The sequence below is a fragment of the Eulemur rufifrons genome, chromosome 23, assembly GCF_041146395.1.
Source record: "Eulemur rufifrons isolate Redbay chromosome 23, OSU_ERuf_1, whole genome shotgun sequence".
Classification (NCBI taxonomy): Eukaryota; Metazoa; Chordata; class Mammalia; order Primates; family Lemuridae; genus Eulemur; species Eulemur rufifrons.
In genome coordinates this window covers 6,835,946-6,856,755 of record NC_091005.1, presented here as the reverse complement: position 1 = coordinate 6,856,755, position 20,810 = coordinate 6,835,946, and positions in this window count along the sequence as shown.

Here is a 20,810-nt window from a genome sequence, read left to right as displayed (position 1 = left end):
CTGCTTATGCAAAGGAGAAACTATGTGAATAACTCAAGGCATCCTGTAAGCCCAGCTGCCGGAGGAAGCTGGGAATGACGGTGTCTTCTCTTACCACGGGATAAAAGCACTGTAACCATGACTAATTACACAAGCACTGGCTTGGATCCGCAGAGCACAGACATGCAGAGTCAACTGGGTGGTTACATTTACAGAGTTACTTAGAACAGGCGACAGTTAGAAACAGTGGGGCATTTTTGTTCCTAAAATGGGAGAAATGTTGCAGCAGTGAGAGACAGCAGGGAGGTCTGGTTTGCTTTTAGTGTCTTTTAATTTGTGGTAATATACAAACCACCCCCCAGGAACTAGGACCTCCTTGGTGTGCTCTCCATGGGCAATAAACTTGAAAGCATTGAACAGGGTAAAATTCTCTCTCTCTCACTCTCTCTCCTGTCTCTTTCCTGTCTCTCTCTCTCACTTTTTTCCCCATCACCTTCATCAATTACCTGTAAAAAGCTCTATTTAAAAGCAAGGAAAGGCAGCTTTTACCTTGCTTTTAAGTAAGCTTTGCTAAATACCTCCTAGGATGAGACTGTCTGATCTGACAGGCAAGTTGCTGTGCTGCTCAATCTTCAGAAAAGTACCCTCTCTTTGCTTGACTTGACATATCAACCTGGCTTCAAGCATTTCAAAACTTCTATGAACATGAAAAGAACGGTGTGTTAGTAGGTGTGCTTGTGTGTGTATGTGTGTGTTTCCATTTCTCACTGCCCACATTGTATTTGCCCAGGCATATCTTGGCATAACGCCCCCCACCCCCGCCCAATAAAGTTTCTATATTCCCTTTTAGATGTAGGTATACATCAGAATAACATCACCGTTTTCATCCGATACTCATGGAAATAATAGCATTGTCCTTAGCAACTGTTCCTATGTTTGCATTCTACCTGCATTCTTCTCTACTATTTCTTAAGCCAATTAAATCACCAGCAATATTGCCTGTAGATACCTGTTTATTGTTATTCATTGTTTTGCCTTTTTCTGCAGAGGATTTGAGGTGGCCTTTGGATTATTTACAAAAGGAAAATAATTCAACTCCAGGTGAATTATTGTCTCTGAAAAATACTGAAGTTAATTATCTAAATTTTTAACAATATTTGTAGCAGAAGAACTCTATTGAGTGCCTATAATGTGCACATTGAAAGAGTAGGTAGTAATGTCTGGTATATATTAAGGTTCTTGGTAACAGTCACCAAGCTAAATACTATTTATCACATTGAATACATATAATAAACATTTGCGCTCAATGCTTTTACTCTACTTTGCAAAGGAAAATAAGCCTCAAAACAGACATTCGATGTAAGCACATAATATCTATTTTGTAAATAGGCAAAGTTACTTGCCCCAGGTCAATTAAATGATAAAACAGAATCTGGACCCAGGCTTTATGAGCCAGAACTTATGCTCTATAACAATATGCTATACTGCCTGATAGGGTGCCCTTGCCAGACATTGTCAAAATAGTTTAAGAAAACATTTTACCTACTCACAATGCTCATGAGGACCTTAAAGTATAGAGAAAGAGTGAATAAGGCAAAGTTCCAACTCTCAAGAGATCCACAGGAAAATGAAACACACATGCTGCTTACCTTTTATTCAAATCAACAAAGGTGTGATTGAAATAGGTAATGTTCGTGGAGGATTGTGTGTCATAGATAAAGAACCTCGATTCTTCTGCTTTAGCTTTTTGAAAAGTGTGCTTTGTGGAACACTAAGTTCAGTAGGAGATTGTCTCAGGCAACTTTCCTAGAAGCACTTCCTGAAATGGGGATTTTCAGGCAAGTGATTTCCTAGAAGAATGACCTCAGGACAGCCCTGAGATCAGTCAAGGGACTGAGGGAAACAGAACAGAGCAGTGAGTAAAGCAAAGAGAAGACAGTGCTTTGGCAGACTTTGAAGCGTAGGCTCAGTCTGATCTCAGAGCTCCGGAGAACGAGGGGCACCGCAACGGGCGCAAACTTGAGGGAGAAAGTTGGACTTTTGTGCCACCCCCTCCCCACCTCCCCTGCAACCCTGGACCATTCAGTCATAGGCTATAGGTGTATCCAGTGATATCCTGGCAAATGTTTAACAACCAGCTCTCAAAATAAAGAGTCCTGATTTGTACAAATTGATGATTTTCATAGTAAAAATAATCCTGTATGACAGATGTCACGTCACCAGTGTTTGGCTTCGCTGGATGCTGAGTTTGGAGGAACACAGTTGGCTCTCCCGTGCTGGTGTGAGCTGAATCCAGCACACCACTGGGTGCAACCTCCTAGTCATTGCTGAGAGAGGAACCTTCTGGAAATGTGAATCTTTGTCGTCAACACTCCCAAAAGCTAGGGGATGGGGGCGTCAGCCCAGGGAGGACATCAGTGTCTACAACAAGCGTTAATAGTTGTTAGTTGCTAAATGGCTTTGCAGACAAATACGTCTGTGGAACATTACATTGAATAACTATAAATTGATTTATTTGGTAAAGGACATCTCAGGCCCTTTAAGATGCTACACTTTGATGTGACATTTCAAGAGAATGACAGGTTTTGTACAGTTTTCAAATGTATCTGATTTTTGGGGGGTGTCCAGATTATCTAATAGATCTAGTGTTTTACATAGAAAACATGCAGACAGACAGACAGACACACAGTTGAAAGAGTGATTGTTCCTTGGCCCACCTGCTTTACAATCAGCTAGGTTCTTATTTAACATGCAAATCTCTAGATTGCATCCCAAAAATACTGAATGAAATCACTGAGGCTTTGGCCTGGGAATCTGTAGGTTTAACAGGCACTACAGGTAACTCTGATACACCCTCAAGTTTGAAAACCTGCATAGTGACTGATCTATTTTTCATCTTATAATAGACAGTGGTTCATCAGAAATTGTACATCTTCTGTTGAATGGCTTTCACTGAATTGAGATTTGGTGTTTTGCAACTCACTTCCATCAATGACATGAATCACCTCTAGAAAATCTTCCTTGATATTTACCAGAGAGTTGTTAAACACATTAACTTCCACCTCACCCTATATGCTCTCTCCAGAAGCATCGCTGGAGGAAAATTATTGAGAGATAAGCGCAACAAAGAATTTTGCTTTAAAGAGGTTTAGTTAGTTTAACAAGATCATGTAAGTACTAAAGGCACAATTTGGGAATTAAACCCAAGGCTTATTTATAGTCCAAAGCCCACGATTTTCAGATCTGACCATATCCCTAAAATATCTTTTTTTTTAATTTTTAAAATAAATGAGGACCCACAATTATTGAAAACCTTCTAATAATCCAGAATCTGAGTTTGGAAAAAATAAAGTAGACAGAGATAATCATAGACTTCAGTGAAGATTTTTAACGAAAATATTTAAGGGAAGCTGTAAGGATCCACAATTATCTAGGGAGTACAATCAACACAGTCCACAAAATAGGACAAGACTTTCCTCTTTTTCCTCATTAGTAGTTTTCATTTATTTGACCCATACCCTTAATTGCAATGAGCTTAGTGCAGATGTAGGATGAAAAGTGGGAAAAATGTTAAGTTTTCTAAATTGTAATCTTTGGGGAAATGACAATTACCACAAATTTCATTTGGTTGTTTGAGATGGGGATTATTATAATTTATGATAAAATATTCAGCAAATCACCTGCTGATTGGGATAGCTGAAGCAAAATAACTGAATTTTTCATAAAACAATTTTTATTCAATCAGAGGAAATATCTGTTTTTTTAAAAAAAGAACAGAATTATTTAAAATGGGATATTTTGAATTAAGGCAGAGATTGCACCAATAATTGTCAGAGAAAGAATATCTATTTGCAGTTGGGGACCTAGCATTAACATTATTCTTTTAGCTCCATCCAAGGTGGAATGAGACTACGCAGCGTTATATATATTCATTTTGGCAAGACTATCTTGGAAGGGAGATGATGGTTTAAGAGAGCATGTTCACAAAAACCTGCCATCCTATTTTTAGAGAAAAAAAAAAATCTTAGTAGGAAATGTCGATGAATGGATTACTACTTAGAAAACATCACTATCACATCGTAGTGGATACAGTAGAATTAAGGTGACTTCAATGAGTCACATACTTGTATGATCTCCTCTTGAGTGTGGCTAGAACGGACTCACTTGTCCGAATATGTAACGGTGAAGGGATTTTGCAAGTGAAACTGAGGTTGCAAATCAGTGGATTTTGAGTTAATCAAAAGGCAGATGATTCTGAGTGGGCCTGATCTAATCAAGTGAAACCCCAAACAAGACTTTTTTTTTTTTTTTTCCATTAGTAAATATGTTGTAAGAGGCATTTCACAAGGCCAGGTGCCAGACAACTATAAGTAGTCTCTAGGAAAGGAGAGTAGTCCCATCTCACAGACAGTAAGAGAATGGGGACCTCAGTTCTACAAGTGCAACGAAAGGAACAGACTGCTGCCAACAACCAAATGAGCTTGAAAGAGGATTTTGAATTTAAAACATGCAGCCTGGTTGGTATCTTGAATTAAAAAAATGCAACCTTGTGGTATCTTATACGGAGGACTTCTCTGAACCTGCTTAGACTCATGAACCAAGAAAACTATAAGATAATAAATGTTTGTTATTTTAAGCCACTGAGTATTTAGTAATTTATTAAGAAGCAATAGGTAAGTAATACACACTTATTGAACCCTTTAATGCAAAATCCTCAAGACAAAAATAAACAAAAGCAGGCCTTCTTATACAACTTTCATAATACTTTTTGGTCATCATTAACCCTCTTTTTTGATGCTCCCAAAAATGTGCTGTTTGCTCTTGCCATACTGAGCTATTTATAGTTTATATTTCCTGGTCTTTTACAACTCAGAATTTGCTCATGTGCCACTCTTTTTCACAAATGCCCTTTGTCATTGTGGTAAACCCTTATCAGCTTTAGTAAAACATCTACTCTTTTGCCCTAAGCAATATTTATTCATTCTAAATTTTTCAATGTACCTCCCTCCCCAATTCAGACTTCTTATGGTTAGCAAAGAGCAAACTCCACTTTGGGTTCAAAGGAAGACAAAGTAACTCAGTTTTCTCCACGCAGATCATCACATCTCCTTGGCCACAGTGATTGGTTCAGGTATGAACATGCAGTTAGATTAGCATCAATATGCCTCAAATCAAGCACTTTTGTACAACTATTAAGAAGAAATAGTACCTGTATTTGCTATCACTGTAGGAAGTCCAGTTAAAAGGACAGAGCTCTTTGGTGTCACCTCTTGGAAGCTGACAAATAAACCAACACAGGAGAAGACAGAAATGAAGGCTGCATAGAGAGGCATACTCCCCCGTAATATCAGATGGGCATCTAGGTAAGCCATGCCTGAATCTGCCCTTGGATGATCACTCATCTTTAATTTTAATTGTATTATGTAAACCTATGTCAGTGATCCCACACCACTGAAGTTCAATTATTTCTTAATTATTTACTTAGCTCATGTTTTTTTAAGCCTGTATAAGAGGCACTGTGAGGGCCATTCAGTTAAATCAGAAGTAGTCACTGCTTTTGAGGGATCACAAACAAAATCATTATAAAGGGAGCATCATTTTGAAAAACTAACAGTGATTAACGCAAAATATCATGAAAGAAAAATAAAGAAGAGCTGAAATCTGACTGGAAATAAAGAACATATTTGATAAGAAAGTAACATTTGATTGGGAATTAAAAAGGTGGGTAAGATTTTAACATAAGAAAATGCATAAAGGAATTGAGATTATTCCTTGGTGATGGAATGTTGTTAAATAAACCATGAAGGCTATAAGAAATTGAGATAATGGCAATTATTCTGATGTTGATGCACACACTATCTATCAGGAAAGTGGTTACAGAATGAAAACAGAAAGGCAGTTTGGAGCTATATAGAGGCTTACTCTCACATACAAGGGATTTAGATGTAATTTAGGAAGTGTGAGCAAACATTTACCGGTATTTGAGGAGGGAAGTTTAGACTTGGATACACTCTAAGGCAATGCTTCTTAAACTTGAATGGACATTGGAACAACAAAATATACCTATGAAAGATGCAAATTTCCAGAATTCCCCTAAATATTCTGATTAATTAGTCTGGGATAGGACCGATAAATATGCATTATGAATACACACTGAAAGAAGAGTGAACACTGGTGGACCATTCATGGCCTAAACCTGAAAAATTTAAAAGGTGAATGAGAGTGCTACTTATAATTAATATGTGACAATAGGCATACAATGGAACTATCTTCAATAAATCAAGACGTGTGGCACCCTGGTTAGAATTCCTCCAAAAGCAGGGGCTGAGACAAGACTTGGGACCAGCTAGTTTGTTGGAAGGAACAGCAGTGACAGAGGACATGGAGACAGGGATAGAGAGAAAGTGTCGAGTTGATTCCTGCTCTGGGCAGATTAATCCCACTGGGAACATGTAAGTTTGCTGCTTTAGGAAAATAAATCTGATGGACACCAGATAGAACTTGTAAGTTCTATCATGTTAGAGAGTGCTAAAAATTGCAATGTTCCTATTGCAATGAGTTAATGATTAATGGGGAAATCATTAAATCATTCATAAGAAAATCATTAGCTCAAAAGAAGAAAGTAGTTGGCCAGGGTGGGATAAATTTCACATTTGAATAGAATTAATTAGAAGTAGCAATGAATGCAAGTCTGAAATCCAGAAGAAAGAATAAGGGTGGAAACATTGGAAGACTTACACGGGCATGGTAGAAGCAGCCCCGGGAACTAATGAAATCACTCAGAAAGAAATAGGCAAAGAATCTGGACAAAGGAAACCATCAATGAAGGAAAAACAGATATGAGGACAAATCTATCGTTCAAACTTATTTGAGGGTAGAGAAGGGATGTGTCTGAAAATACTGTTTGTTTTGTATTTCTGACCTGCCAGAAAGACAGAATTGCCAACTATAATACTATCTAAAAGTACCAAAAGAAGAGGAGGTATCTTGCTTTCTAGATGAGGCAGAAGTCTAACTGTAAACAATATAAAGAAGCAGGCTCGAGACAGGGTTTTCCCATGTTTGTGCTTCTCTTAGTTAATTGTAGTTCTCTGGGAAGCTGTTCCACTAACAGACAGAAATGGTGCCAGTGAAACCCAACTTTCCTATAAGAGGAAATACGGGTCAATCATTGTAGGTTCCCAATCTTGGCTAATGACATCTAGGCCACTTGCTCAAGGAAAGGTGGTAGAGGCTCTGCCTTTAGTGGCAGTATCCACAGAGGCCATCACATTGACAAAGGCCACCACATGAACGCTGCAGCTGGTTGTAGACTTTCAAGTATTGAACTATACAAGGATTTAGCATAACATGGCATTTTCATGGACCAGTGAACCTATTCCTATGGCTAAGAACAGGGGAAAAGAATAACAGTTTATACTACTATTTGGGGATTTTTGTTTTCTGTTTTTTTTTTGTTTTTTTTTTTTAACTCAGGGTTTGATTTGGGACATAGCTATTGCAGATCAAAGAGAATTTGAAGGCATACCCCTGATTGACTCATGTCTTACATAAAATACATAAAATAATAACTAATATACCACAAAGATTTTATAGCCATCATTTTCTGAGTGTCTTGAAAGCAAAAGGGTGACAACCAGAAGAAATATTAACTTCCACTTCTCCCTTTCTAACCGGAACCTGATACTATGTTGGATTTGAGCAGACAGAGAGCAGTTTCTGATCAGAGTGTGGACATTGTTGATGTGAATTTCATGAGCAGAATGTCTTATGGGTTAAGAACCTTTGTCCATAGAGTTTGGGTTCATACATCAGTCTGGCAATTTCCTAGACGTGTGATCTTGAACAAAGTATTTAATGCTATGAGCTTCAGTTTCTCCATTTTTATAATGAATGATAATAATACACCTACATTGTAGAGTTATAAAAAAGGAATTCTCAACATAATTCATGTAAAGCACCTATATTACCTGGGCCATAATTTTTGTCACAAAATATAGGCTTAATAATATAAGATAGTCTTATTATTGGTACCTAGACATCTTTATAACTTAGGTTTGTGGTATAAAACTATTTTCATTAAACACTTCAGACACAAAATTGAAGTTGTCACAGTATGCTCCTGGCTGACCTGTGGGATTCCCTGTGAGATAATTAAAAAAAAAAAAAAAAAAGGAGAAGACGGGAGAAACTATTAAATAGGTTACAAAGGGAAGGAATAAATGATATAGGGATGGGTAAGAATATGCATCTTCATCTGTTTCACTTGCAGAAAATGAACATACGCAGGGCTTGGGCCTGAGACTACTGAGACTATTTTTATGCACCTGCAAGAAACACCATAGTTTCTGGGGCTCACAAAGCTGGAAACTTGATGTCTGGGCCCAAGGACTACAAAAGCCCAGCACATACGTACCTTTCAGGGTTGGACAGCATGGCATTTGTAAAATTACAATTCTATTTGATGAAATAAGTTAAGGATACATTTAGTTTGAAAAAGAGTAGGGAAAAAACTTGTTATTTTCACTTCGAGGAAGAACTTTGTCTTGGAAGTTTGAAAAGGTGGCTATGCTGGGTTGAACAGTGATCCCTCAAAATTCCTGTCCATCTCAAAACCCAGAATGTGACGTTAGGTGGAAATAGTGTCTTTGCGAATGCAACTGGTTAAGAGGAGGTCATACTGGATTAGGGTGGGTCCTGAATCCAATAAAAAGAGGAAGGGACACCTAGAAAGAGGCACACATAGAAGGAAAAAGGCCATGTGACAACAGAAGCAGAAACTGGAGTGATGATGGCTGCAAGCCAAGGAAGACCAAGCATTGCTGGGAGCCACCAGAAGCTAAGAAGAGACAGGAAAGGATTCTTCCCTTGAGCCTTGACGGGGAGCATGACCCTGCCAACACTTTCATTTTGGACTTTTAGACTCCAAAGCTGTGAGAAAAAAAAATTTCTGTTGTTTTAAGCCACAAAATTTGTGGTTCTTTGTCATGGCAGCCATGGTAAAGTAAAATAGAGGCTAAAAGCTTTCTTTTGGGGAGGAATAGGGGCATAAGGGGGAAAGAATATATACATAAAATCTCTATGGCACAATGTTTAGAAACATAAAAGAGAAGATCTATCATAATTTTATCATGTAGAAATAACCATTCATAATATTTTGGTCTATGGCATTCCAAATGTTTTGTATATACTTATGAAGATATATAATGTAAAAGCTGGCCAAGGGCCGGGCATGGTGGTACGTGCCTGTAGTCCCGGATACTCAGGAGGCTGAGGCAGGAGCATCCCTTGAACCCATGAGTTTGAAACTAACCTAGGTAATATAGTAAGACTCCGTCTCAAAAAAAAAAAAAAATCTGATTTTTATGTACACTAAAAATATATATGAGTGCGTTAACAATGGCTTTAGTCTTAATAATTCAAAAGAGGAAACAAACCAAACATGTATCATCATTAGATTTGCAACCTGTCTTCATCCTGTAGGCCTAGGGGTTTTCTCCACTTCTTCCCCAAGTTCTGGTGAATTTAGGGTGGTATTCTTGTTTTTCAATAGTGTCTTGTTATATTTTTGTGGGGCAGGGGATGCCAGGAAATCATCTATTTCATACTTTGGCTGATTTCAGGATCACACACTGCATATTTTTTGTTGTGTCTCTGTTTAGTTTATTTTAACAGAAGAAGAGCCCTGTCTTTTTTCTTAGTAGTTTTCTGATCATAAGATTTATATATTTTTAAGGGCACAAGATAGAGGTCTTATAGAATATCCCACATACCGAATTTGTCAACCTACAACCAATTTTTAAAATTAATAAATGCTAAAAATTTTCATTCCTATTTTATAGACTAAATGATAATTAGATGCCTCGATACATTTTAAATGAAGAGGCAAAGAAATAAGAGGAGGAGCAGAAAAAGAAAAAAAAAGAAGAATGAAACAAGTATACAGCCTAAGCATTAGAAATCAAAAGATTCACTAATCAAGAAATTAATTACGTTAAATATTAATATTTCTAAAACTCAGCCTAATGTTATGATGTCATTAAAATAAACTGAGTAAAATGGGAAACAACACTGACAACAAATCAGTGATCCTAAATATGAAAGAGTGAGCTTGTATAATTTTTCTAGTACGAATGCTGTGACACTTCCTTTTATGATATTAATAAATCAGAGTTCTAGATGTCTGGTGGGGTAACAGGATGAGATGGTCTTTATAGTTAGGTGTCTGGGGTGGTGCTAATAACGTATTTGGGGTTCTTAGCAGTGTTCAATAGAAGTTAACTCTTTTTACTCTTCCTTACCACTCCACCGATTCATTTGTCAGCTTTTTCATAAAAATTGCCTATATTAAAACATTTAATTGTAAAGCAATCTCATAAATTTTATATTATTATTATTTTCATTTTAAGTATAAGGAAAACAAAGCTCAGAAAGACTAAACAGCTGGCTCCAAATCTGCCAGCTAGTTATTGAACAGGCAAGACTAGATTCTAGTTTTTGAGCTATCTGCCCCGTACTCTTATAAATCTTGGGAAGAAATCCTACTGCAACCACACTAATCTAACATGCAGTTTAAAATATAACTCTGGAAGAATTTGGAAAGAAGAATATTCACTCTAATTCTAAGGCCCTTACCAAGCAAATTATGAGCATTTGAAAAATACTTGTTGAATAAATAGATGGTAAAAGCTTTTCTCATTTATTGTCCATATTTTAAGATCCTCCACATAATGCTGTGAATGTTTGTCACATTGTCACATTCACCGAGTGCTAATTACATTAGAAATTTATCTTCTAACTTGGCACAATTTGGTGTTGTTGATCATGTTCTTTTTGTGCTAGCCCCAAGTGTGGCTAGGGAAACAGAATTGCAATGAAGTATGATTTCTCCTTGTTTCCTTTCTATTGTAATTCTTTCTGAACACTTTACATTTGATGACAGAATGGGACTTTTGAAACATGTAATTTCGTGCTACAGAATAACATATGATGATATCTTGCTTCATTCCTTCTCCTGGACTTGAGTGCTTTTGTGTCTATAAAATGTTTGCAATATATTCAAAATCTAGGATCAAATATATATGTTTCTATATTTCAAAAGTTATTTAGATAGTGTACTCTTCTATTTCTTCATCAAATGTATCTGTCAACTATCCATGTAGCCTTCATGTAAAAATAGGTTCTGCATAACATAAAAGGAAATAATTTACGTTGGCTTATTGAAGTAAGAATTTATGTTTTTCTCAGATAATATAAGTTCTGGAGTTAAGCAGTGGTTATTGTAGATTCAGTGGCTCAAGAAAATTAAGACCAGATGCTGAGCCAACTGCATTGTGACCATCTAGAGAACATTGTTATTTTATAGCTGAATGAAAGATAGGTGTGCAAAGCAAAAAGCTTCATGTGAGCTAAGTATACTCCTTTAAAGAGCTTTGCTTGGCCAAGCATTGTGGCTAATGCCTGTAATCCTAGCACTCTGGGAGGCCGAGGGGGGAGGATCATTTGAGCTCAGGAGTTCGAGACCAGCCAGAGCAAGAGTGAGACCCTGTCTCTACTAAAAATAGAAAGAAATTAGCTGGACAACTGAAAATATATAGAAAGAAATTGGCTGGGCATGGTGGAGCATGCCTGTAGTCCTAGCTATGTGGCAGGCAGAGGCAGAAGGATTGCTTGAGCCCAGGAGTTTGAGGTTGCTGTGAGCTAGGCTGATGCCACTGCACTCTAGCCCGGGCAACAGAGTGAGACTCTGTCTCTAAATAAAGAAACAAAGAGCTTTGCTTAACCCCTACCTCATGACTTCCTTGTATGTTCCTCTAATTAGAATTAGACCGTATGATCAAACTTAGCTGCAAGGGAACCTGTAGACTTTTTTAGTAAGGAACTTTGCTCCCCTAAATAAAATATGGGTAAAGTTGATGTAGATGAAAGGAAGACTGGATACTGAGTAGGAAGCTCCCAATTTTTGCCTCACCATTCATTAAGAAAGTATATACTGATCACTGACATTGTGCAAAACCGAAGTAGTAGGAAAGTCTTTCAGGGTAACAAAGCTACCTCCCATTAGGCTCAACAATGCTTTAATACTGGATTTATATCTGAATTCAGAAAGTAAAGCAGGATAATATTATGCTTCCGATTTTTATACTTCCTTGATGTTCTCTCTCTCTCTCTCTCTCTATATATATATATATGAAATGGGAGCTACCCAATTTGAGATAGTTGTTAAGGTTGGGTATTGCTTACTTCATCACATCTCCTGATACTGAAAGAATATTATTAATCATATTATTTTAAAATTGTTGCATCAGCAAAATACCTAATGGGTTATACGGTAGATTCATTAGCAATTTCCACTTATTATTGATTATCCTTCAGAATCCAGCCATGCCAATGCAAGTGACTCCTAGGTAATAAGTGGTTAGGGACAAATGGAAAACAATGCACCCTTGTGCCTATTAAATATAATTACTGACCAATCATAAATCATTGGCATAAAATTTTAGAGATCTATAGCAGTATATTTTAATACTTTCATTTTACATATAAGGAAATTGAGATAGAAGAGAGAAGTGACAGTGTCAAGGTCAAAAATCTAGCCTGCAGCACAGACAGGAATAAAATAAAAATGTTCAGCTTTGTATCGCAAGGGTATTTCCACTATACCACATCTAAAACTTATCTCCAACCCTTTAGCCTTTTTCTATGTTTATTTCTACTAGTGACACCATTATCACATTGCCAGTGTGGGAACTATTAAGACTCCCAAAGAACCTATCTTTTTTTCACACACAGATTACTAAATATTTCTAATATTATTTCAAAGTTAAATATAGATAGAGATATAGATTTAGTGGACAAAGGAGCTTTTGAATTTTTTTTAGTTATGCAATGTCAACATTTTTACCCATGTAGACACCAGTTATATTTACATGTGTGTAGGTGTGTGTGTGTTTGTGTGGCTGTGTATTTTTATGACAAAGAGAAGTTTTCAAGATGGAAAACAAGATTATTGCACTAACTCCACCTCTAACGTCATCTACAGTCCACAATACATTTATTCACACACAGACCCATCCCTAAATATGGAAGTCTCAATAAGAGACTTGTAAGTAAGAGAGTTCTTAAAGGAATGGAAACGTTCTTGTTGGGGGAAATGAGTAAGGTATTTAAATTTCTAATATGATCAGAGAGTATAATATTTAATATAATCATAAGAAAATAAGGACAATATGAACACTAACAAAAAAATTTTTAGGAAAATAAATACTGAAGATTGTGTTAAGCATGTTTAAATATTAATTGAATTATACTATTATAAACAATGTTTCAATCTAATTGATTGGTAGAATGAACTCTAGATTATGCTAGGGAAAATTCATCTATTATTTATTAAACAACAGGCAAGAATTATTATTAGAAGCACCAAACAGGGCACATAAAATGAAAACTTGCTTTTGAGTTTTAAATCTGACTGCAAACTTCCACTAGATAACACAGTATTAGTTATCAGTAGTGAAAAAAGATGTGATGTGTAGTTTATGGCAAGCCCTGGTGAGAGAATCACAACAGAGGACCTAAGGGTTTGGGATTGAAGTGATGCCATCTGAATCTGAGATTTAGACACGTGTTAACAAATAATTCCCAGCATGCTCCTGGGTCCTAGCAGAGATGGAAACTCAACCATGGAATGACTGCGCACTGCTGGGAATGCCATGGCTGATGGCTATAACCCATCAGTCCCCTCAGCGATTACCCCTGCTACTGAGAATTCACAACTCTTTCATAGACGGCCTCCAGCCAGTAACTGTTTGACATGTGATATAAAGACCTGCCCATCTTGGCCCATGTAAGGAGAAATATGAAGAGTCATTCTAACTCCGGAATTCTTGGTGAGGTCTGCCGTGGTTCTGCTTAGTCCTGTATCACACTCCACCCTCTCTCTGTTCCAATCCTATCCTCTTCATCTCCTTTCTCGGACTTTTGATCCTAAAGTTTCCTTAATAGCATCTTGCATGTTAATCTGCATCTCACAGTCTGCTTCTTGAGGAGACCCATCTTTAAAATGACCTCACTGTGTGCTTGCAAGGATTAAATGATAGAATATACGTAAACTATTTAGCATAGTGACACTAGCTAATAGTAATTGCTTAAATGCGCAGTTCAAAAATATCAAATTAAAACATTGTTTTACATTATCTCAATAAATGAAAATTATTTTACCCTATATTCAACATTGTCATCTGGGGAAGCATGTGCATGTGTATGTGTGTGTATGTGGCATTATCGTCCTTCAGGGGCACAAAAGTGCCCAGATTCCCTGCTCTTACCCTGGCCTAGCTGTAGCAGAGGTGGCAGTGGCAGCTCAACCTGCTGTGTGTAGGGCTACCAGATTGGGAGTGGGTTGTGGCTGAAATGCTCCAGTGGAGGAGGTGTGGTTGTGCAAACGACTTGCCTCCAGGGAGAGTAGGCTCCTCACAGAAGCGACATGCAGCTTGCAGCCCAGGCAGAGGTCTGCTGGCACCACCTTTCCTCAGAGGCAGCAGCAGCTTTTGTCCTTGGGGCACATGAAAGCACTAGCTCTCTGCTTCTTTTTGGTTGGAAGGTAGGGGAGTCCGAAGCTCGGTGGAAAGTTAGGTATGACAAGTGCTCTATCAGAGGTAGGGCCACTGCTCCCAAGTGCCCTGGCCTGATAGTCCTTTGTGGAACATTCACCAGTCCCAAGCAAAACAGCCATTCAGCCACAGCTACCAATGTGGCGGCGGGCAGGGTAGGCGAGGAGGAGGAGACAGCCCCAAATAGTGGGGAGTGTTTCTTCTGGGAGGGCCAAAGACAAAATTGGATCGCAAGCAGCCAGCGGCTCTCTAGTGCAGGAGAATGTGTGTTCCACTTTCCTCTGTCCTAAAAATCGTTCATAGCACTCCCTTGTGGCAGCCTACCCTGTGGGTCAGAACTCCAGGAACGCTGCTACTCTCCGGTGCTTCTCTGTTCCTATGTGGTTGTCATAGTTCAAGCGAGTGCTGGGAAATGTTCTTGTGGGATTCAGTGACATGGAGAATGGCGATCTGTGATTTCGCTGGCTCAATAGAGGTACCCAGCATGTGCGCAGGCACTATGGTGCTACTGTCTCAGCTCAGGTTCATGGTCAAGGGGAGCGACCATACAAGGCCCTGCCGCCCAGTGCTCTGTTCCTGGTAAACTCTCAGTTCTCCGATGGCAGCAGTACCTGGAATCATCAGGGCTGAAGGGCTTTCCCACAGATTGGGAGCTGTCAGACCACCACAGGTGTGACAAAAGGAAAAGTAAACACTCCCATCCATCCTTTCCAGCAGACTCTGAATCCCTCGGGGGTTTGTTCTCCCCCAAAATTTTGCTCCTTCTTGCTCTCTCCACTACTTCTTCCCATGGGATCTCTGGTAAGAGTGGGTTCTGGCTCCTTTCCCTCAGTATTATATCTGGGCTATGCTTTCTCACCTGAAACTTCTGCCTCCATTTGGGAGAATCTGGTGACCAATGTCTCTAGCTGGCCATATTTCCCCACTGCCCTCTTGTAGCTTTTGATGCAAGATTTTCATATTAGATTTAAAAAAAAAAATTACATTGTGTCATCCAGGAAAATAACCTTAAGAAACTCAGTTAAAAAATGTAACTATTCAACAAATTTCAAAGCAAACGTTGTGTGAGGTACATATTTTGATTTATATCTTTTTTTGTTTGTTTGTTTCAAAATGCGACAAAGATGGGGGTCTAAATAGGTTTGTGATACTTCATTTTATTCTTTCTAATCCTGCTAGTGTAGTAAATTCACAGGACTAGACACTAGAAACATTATGCAGATTGATGTTTTTGATCTTGCTGTAATTTCAGGATAGCCCTGATGCTTATGTTAGAACTAAAACAACACATTTATTTCACTACACTAAAAATTGAGTAATTGTAACATTTCTTAAAAGTTAAGCTATTTATTCCCTAATATTGTTTTGCCGGCTGGGTAGAAAATTGCTCATATTCTTGTACACAGAGAATGTGCAATAACTTATTTAGTGATGGTCTTGCCGAGTTATCTGCCCTCCTAACACATGATCATTGCCCATCTATTTTTCTTCCTAAGTAATGTCTTCAAGATTCCTGAAAGTCAGAACTCAGCTCATACTTTTCAGTCCCTGTTCTTTTCTTCTATTTGTCCTTGTATCTTCCTTACTTCCTTTATAATTTTCAACTGAACATCTATTATCAGATACTTCTCTCAATTCTGAAGCATAAGAGTTTATGAGTATTTGAGACAAGGGCACTGGATTTTGGGATATGGTGATATTTTTGTTATTTTGGCCAGAAGCGAGTCACATGACAAAGATAGGTACCCTAATCAGCTTAACTCCTGCTCCTTTGAATATCTCAGAAGGACAATGGGATACAGCTAAAAGAGAAGGTAGAGAGGATCTCCTGAAATCTAGCAACTGAATGAATAGTAGTGGGCCACGGGACACAGCACATCAGTTACCACACGGAGGCTTCACAAAAGCCATGAAAGAAAACATCAATTCTAAGGACCTGCTAAGCTCAATGGGAGTAAAGTCCCCTTTCAATGGTACGATGGTTAATTTTTTTTTTTTTTTTTTTTTTGACAGAGTCTCACTATGTTGCCTGGCTAGAGTGCAGTGGCATCATGATAGCACACTGCAACCCCAAACTCCTGGGCTCAAGTGACCCTCCTGACTCAGCCTCCTGAGTAGCTGGGATGACAGGTGCTCACCATGATGCCCAACTCATTTTTCTGTTTTTTCTTTTTTTTTTTTTTTTTCTGTAGAGGTGGGGTCTCACTCTTGCTCAGGCTGGTCTCAAACTCCTGAGCTCAAGTGATCCTCAAGCCTCAGCCTCCCACAGGGCTAGGATTACAGGTGTGAGCTACCACACCAGGACTGATGGTTAATTTATGTGTCAACTTGGAGGGTGTTAATTTTTTGTTATTATTAATCGATCATGTTGGAGGGTGTTTGGGGATGAGATTAGCATTTAAATTAATGAATACTGAATCAGGATGCCCTGCATTTGTGGGCTTTATCTAATCAGTTGAATAACAGAATAGAAGAAAAAGACTGGCCTCCCTGAACAAGAGAACTCTCTGTTGACTGGAATCCTTACTGATAACATAAACAATCAATTCACACATATTTTATATTTCTTATGTATAATACATTGTATTGTTATAATAAAGTAAGCTAGAAAAAAGTTAAGAAAATCATAAAGAAGTCAAAATAGTGCAAAAATTTACTATTCATTAAGTGTAAATGGATCATCATAAACGTCTTCACCCGCTATGTCTTTGTGTTGAGTAGGCTGAGGAGGAAGAGGGAGAGGAGGGCTTGGTTTTGCTTTCCCAAGTGTGGCAAAGCAGAGGAAAATCTGCATATAAGTAGACCAGTGCAGTTCGAACCTGTGTTGTTCAAGGCTCCACTGTGCAGATGTGTGTGTGTGTGTCTGTGTGTGCGCATGTGTACACACACACACTTACATATCTTGTAAGTTCTCTTTCTCTGGAGAACCATGACTAATACAGATAGCATCATATCAGTGGAGATATTTTCTTTCTTATCTTCTTTCCTTCATATATCAGTGAACAGAGAGCTAGTGAGAGAGGAAGTAAATGACAGAGACCTAGTTTGCTATACTCTTTTGTCTAGTGAAAGATGGCAAGCCCAGAGCCAGTCCTAGTTAGAGAGGTGGGGAAAGTTTTAATCTCAATAGAAGATTAAAATGTTAATCAGCATAGGACTGGATGACTTCTGAATCAAGACATTTACAGAAAAAATTATACATGGGACATTTTATTATCTAAAATGAACAGAGAAGTGATGGAGTCTGCAGAAGTTTTCATATGATAACAGGGAAAATGTCCTGTACTGAATACATTGTAGAAGGACAGTAGGATACAAAACCGAAGCCATGTTTTCATCAATTTTCACAAGTTTCCTTCTTTAATACATTCATTGGAGGTATTTGGAAGAGAGAATCAATCTTACATAGGTGACGATGTAGACAGAGTATTACTTATCTAAATATTATATCATTGTTGCTTAATGGATAGAAGCACCATTAATGGAGAAGTTTTCGGAAAAAGGATGAGTTCAAGTTTGTAGATATTGATATTTGAAATACATGAGGGATAGCAAGACAGAGATGACAATTAGCATAAAAGGAACACAAATCTGGTTTTCCCAGCTTATACTTTTTCAAACTGAATTCTAGACACCCATTGTCTTTCATCTTCTTATCATTTATTCAGAAACACTTTTCCTATTATTCTCTTGCCTGCCTCAGGAAACAGCTCTCACTTGTGGATGAACCAGAGCTGAAAGGTCCCAAGGAAACACCCCAGTAAAGGGTTTTTTTGTTGTTATTGTTATCATTGTTTTTTCTTCTGGGTCCAATTTTCTTAAGAAAAGTTTTGGTAATAGAGACAGAAAATAACCTGAAAATGAGTAAATAAAAAGAAAGGATCTATTATAAAATATAAAAATAAATAATGAATCAAGAAAGGAGGACAAATCCATTCTCTCTAGCACCAGGAATGAGATAAGAAAATCAGAAAACAAACCAAAAATAGAAGCTATTTATTTAAATTTCTCTATATGTATCACCATAACTTTCCTTCTGCCCTCAGTTTTCCTTGATCTAGAAAAATAAAAAATAGCAATAAAACAATGTTTGCCTTTTCTATTATAAATCTGTACAAAAGTATATGTGTATGCACATGTGAATAACTGATAATTAAAGTATTTTCACTGTAACTACAATAATTACCTCTTTTCTAGACAATTATTTTAATTTTTGCTTTCTCTCTCTCTCTCTTTCTCTCTCTCTCTCTCTCCTCTCTGATAGTCCTGAAAACGCCGGCTGTCCTGATTACTCTGCATGCTCAGCTTTGTCCCCTCATCTCTAAGGGCCCACCGGGATCTGCAGAGGTTTCCCCCTCTTTGCCACTGCCTGCAAACGCTCTTAAAACAGTAAGTTGGGGAAACCACAGAGCTCGACTTGATTGTTTCTTGTCTCTCAGGGATCACCGTCCTTCATTGCCCGGTATCTAGTTTCTTGAAAAGGTTGTTTCAGATAATTGGACTTTACATTTCTGGTCCAAGAAGGTACTTCAAAGTCACCATTCCATCCTAACAACAAATAAAAGACTGAACCAATGGAAAAAAAAAAAAATAGCAATTCTCCTCAGATCCATCAGGGAAATAAGGTCGCCAGGCAAACCATCGGGCCCAAAATTGGAGAGACAGACAGGCGAATACAGAGAATCACAACTTACTGGAGCAGAAACCCATAAGCAGAAATTCCAGGGGAAACCAGTTCTTGCACAGGAATGTCGAACAGTAATGAGTAAGTTTCTAGAGGCTCAATGTGGGTAAGTCTGAGAGTTAAAAACTACAAGGGATTCTAGTCATACAATGGCCCCCACACTTTCGTAAGTTTTAGCTCTAGGAGCTCTGCTAGGTCCTCACGTTGAATATAAAAGAAAATATCCTCATGCTTTCAGCCAGCGGAGGAAAAAGGTAACCATTTTAAAATATTTCTGAGCATTCTGTTCTTTTTAACAAGCTCTGCCCACAGGAGAAACTATTTTCCAGAGCCTAACCCATCTGAGGAAAGGGAAATAAACACCCAACTCTAGAAGCTCTAGCCTTCCATATGTGGGAAGGATAATACCCAATTCCAGCCCACTCTGGTCATTCTGTCCCACCTCAGGGAAGGTGATAACTAAGAAGCAGTAATAAAGTTCACAACCCAGGGGCATGAGCTCACTAAAATACTGAGACCTAATCCGAGGACTACAGACCACTTTCCCCCTTTCCATGCCTTACACCATATTAGTAAAGGCCTATTTATTATTTCCTTTCACACAGTACATCATGTTTAGATTTAAAAAAAAAAAATACAAGGCATACTAAAAGGCAAAAAACACAGGTAGAAGAAAGTGAATATCATCAAAACCAGAGTCAAACGTGGTAGTGATGTTGAAATTATTACATCAGAAATTTAAAACAACTGTGATTAACATACTAAGTGTTCTAATGGAAGAAGGAGACAACATGCAAGAACAGGCGAACACCGTGAGCAGGGAGATGGAGATTCTAACGAAAAATCAAAAGGGTGTTAGCCATCAAAAACACTGTAACAAAAATGAAGAACGCCTTTGATGGGCTAATTGGTTGACTAGGCATGGCTGATAAAACATTCTCTGCACTTGACAATATGACTGGAAATTTCCAAAATTGAAAGGCAAAGAGAAAAAAAAAAAGACCGAAAAATGCAGAACAGAGTATTTTAGAACTGTGGGCCAAGTACAAAAGGTACAGTTGAGAATACCATAATGCATAATGGGAATACTAGAAGAGGAAGACAGAATAAACAGGAAATATTTGAAGTAAAAATTACTATGAATTTCCTGAAAGTAATGCCAGATACCACAGATTCAGGAATCTCAGAGAATACTAAGCAAGATTAATGCAAAACAAATTCTGTACTTTCTGTTCAATTTTTCCATAAACCTAAAAACCACTCTAACAAAGAAGTTTATTTCTTAAAACATATAAAAATATTATTTTGTATATTTTGTCCGTGTCTTAATTTTTTCAGGCAAGACAATAAATCCAGTCCACTGCATCCTGATTAGAAGTGGAAGTTATTTTAATTACTTTTGAAATTATGTGAAATCTAATCTGGTACCGGCATTAGAAAAATAAGAAACATCTAGACATCTCTAAAACAAAGTGTGGTTACTTCTCTTATAAACAGCAAAGACTGATTAACTGGAGCTAAATTTTCTGTGTGCA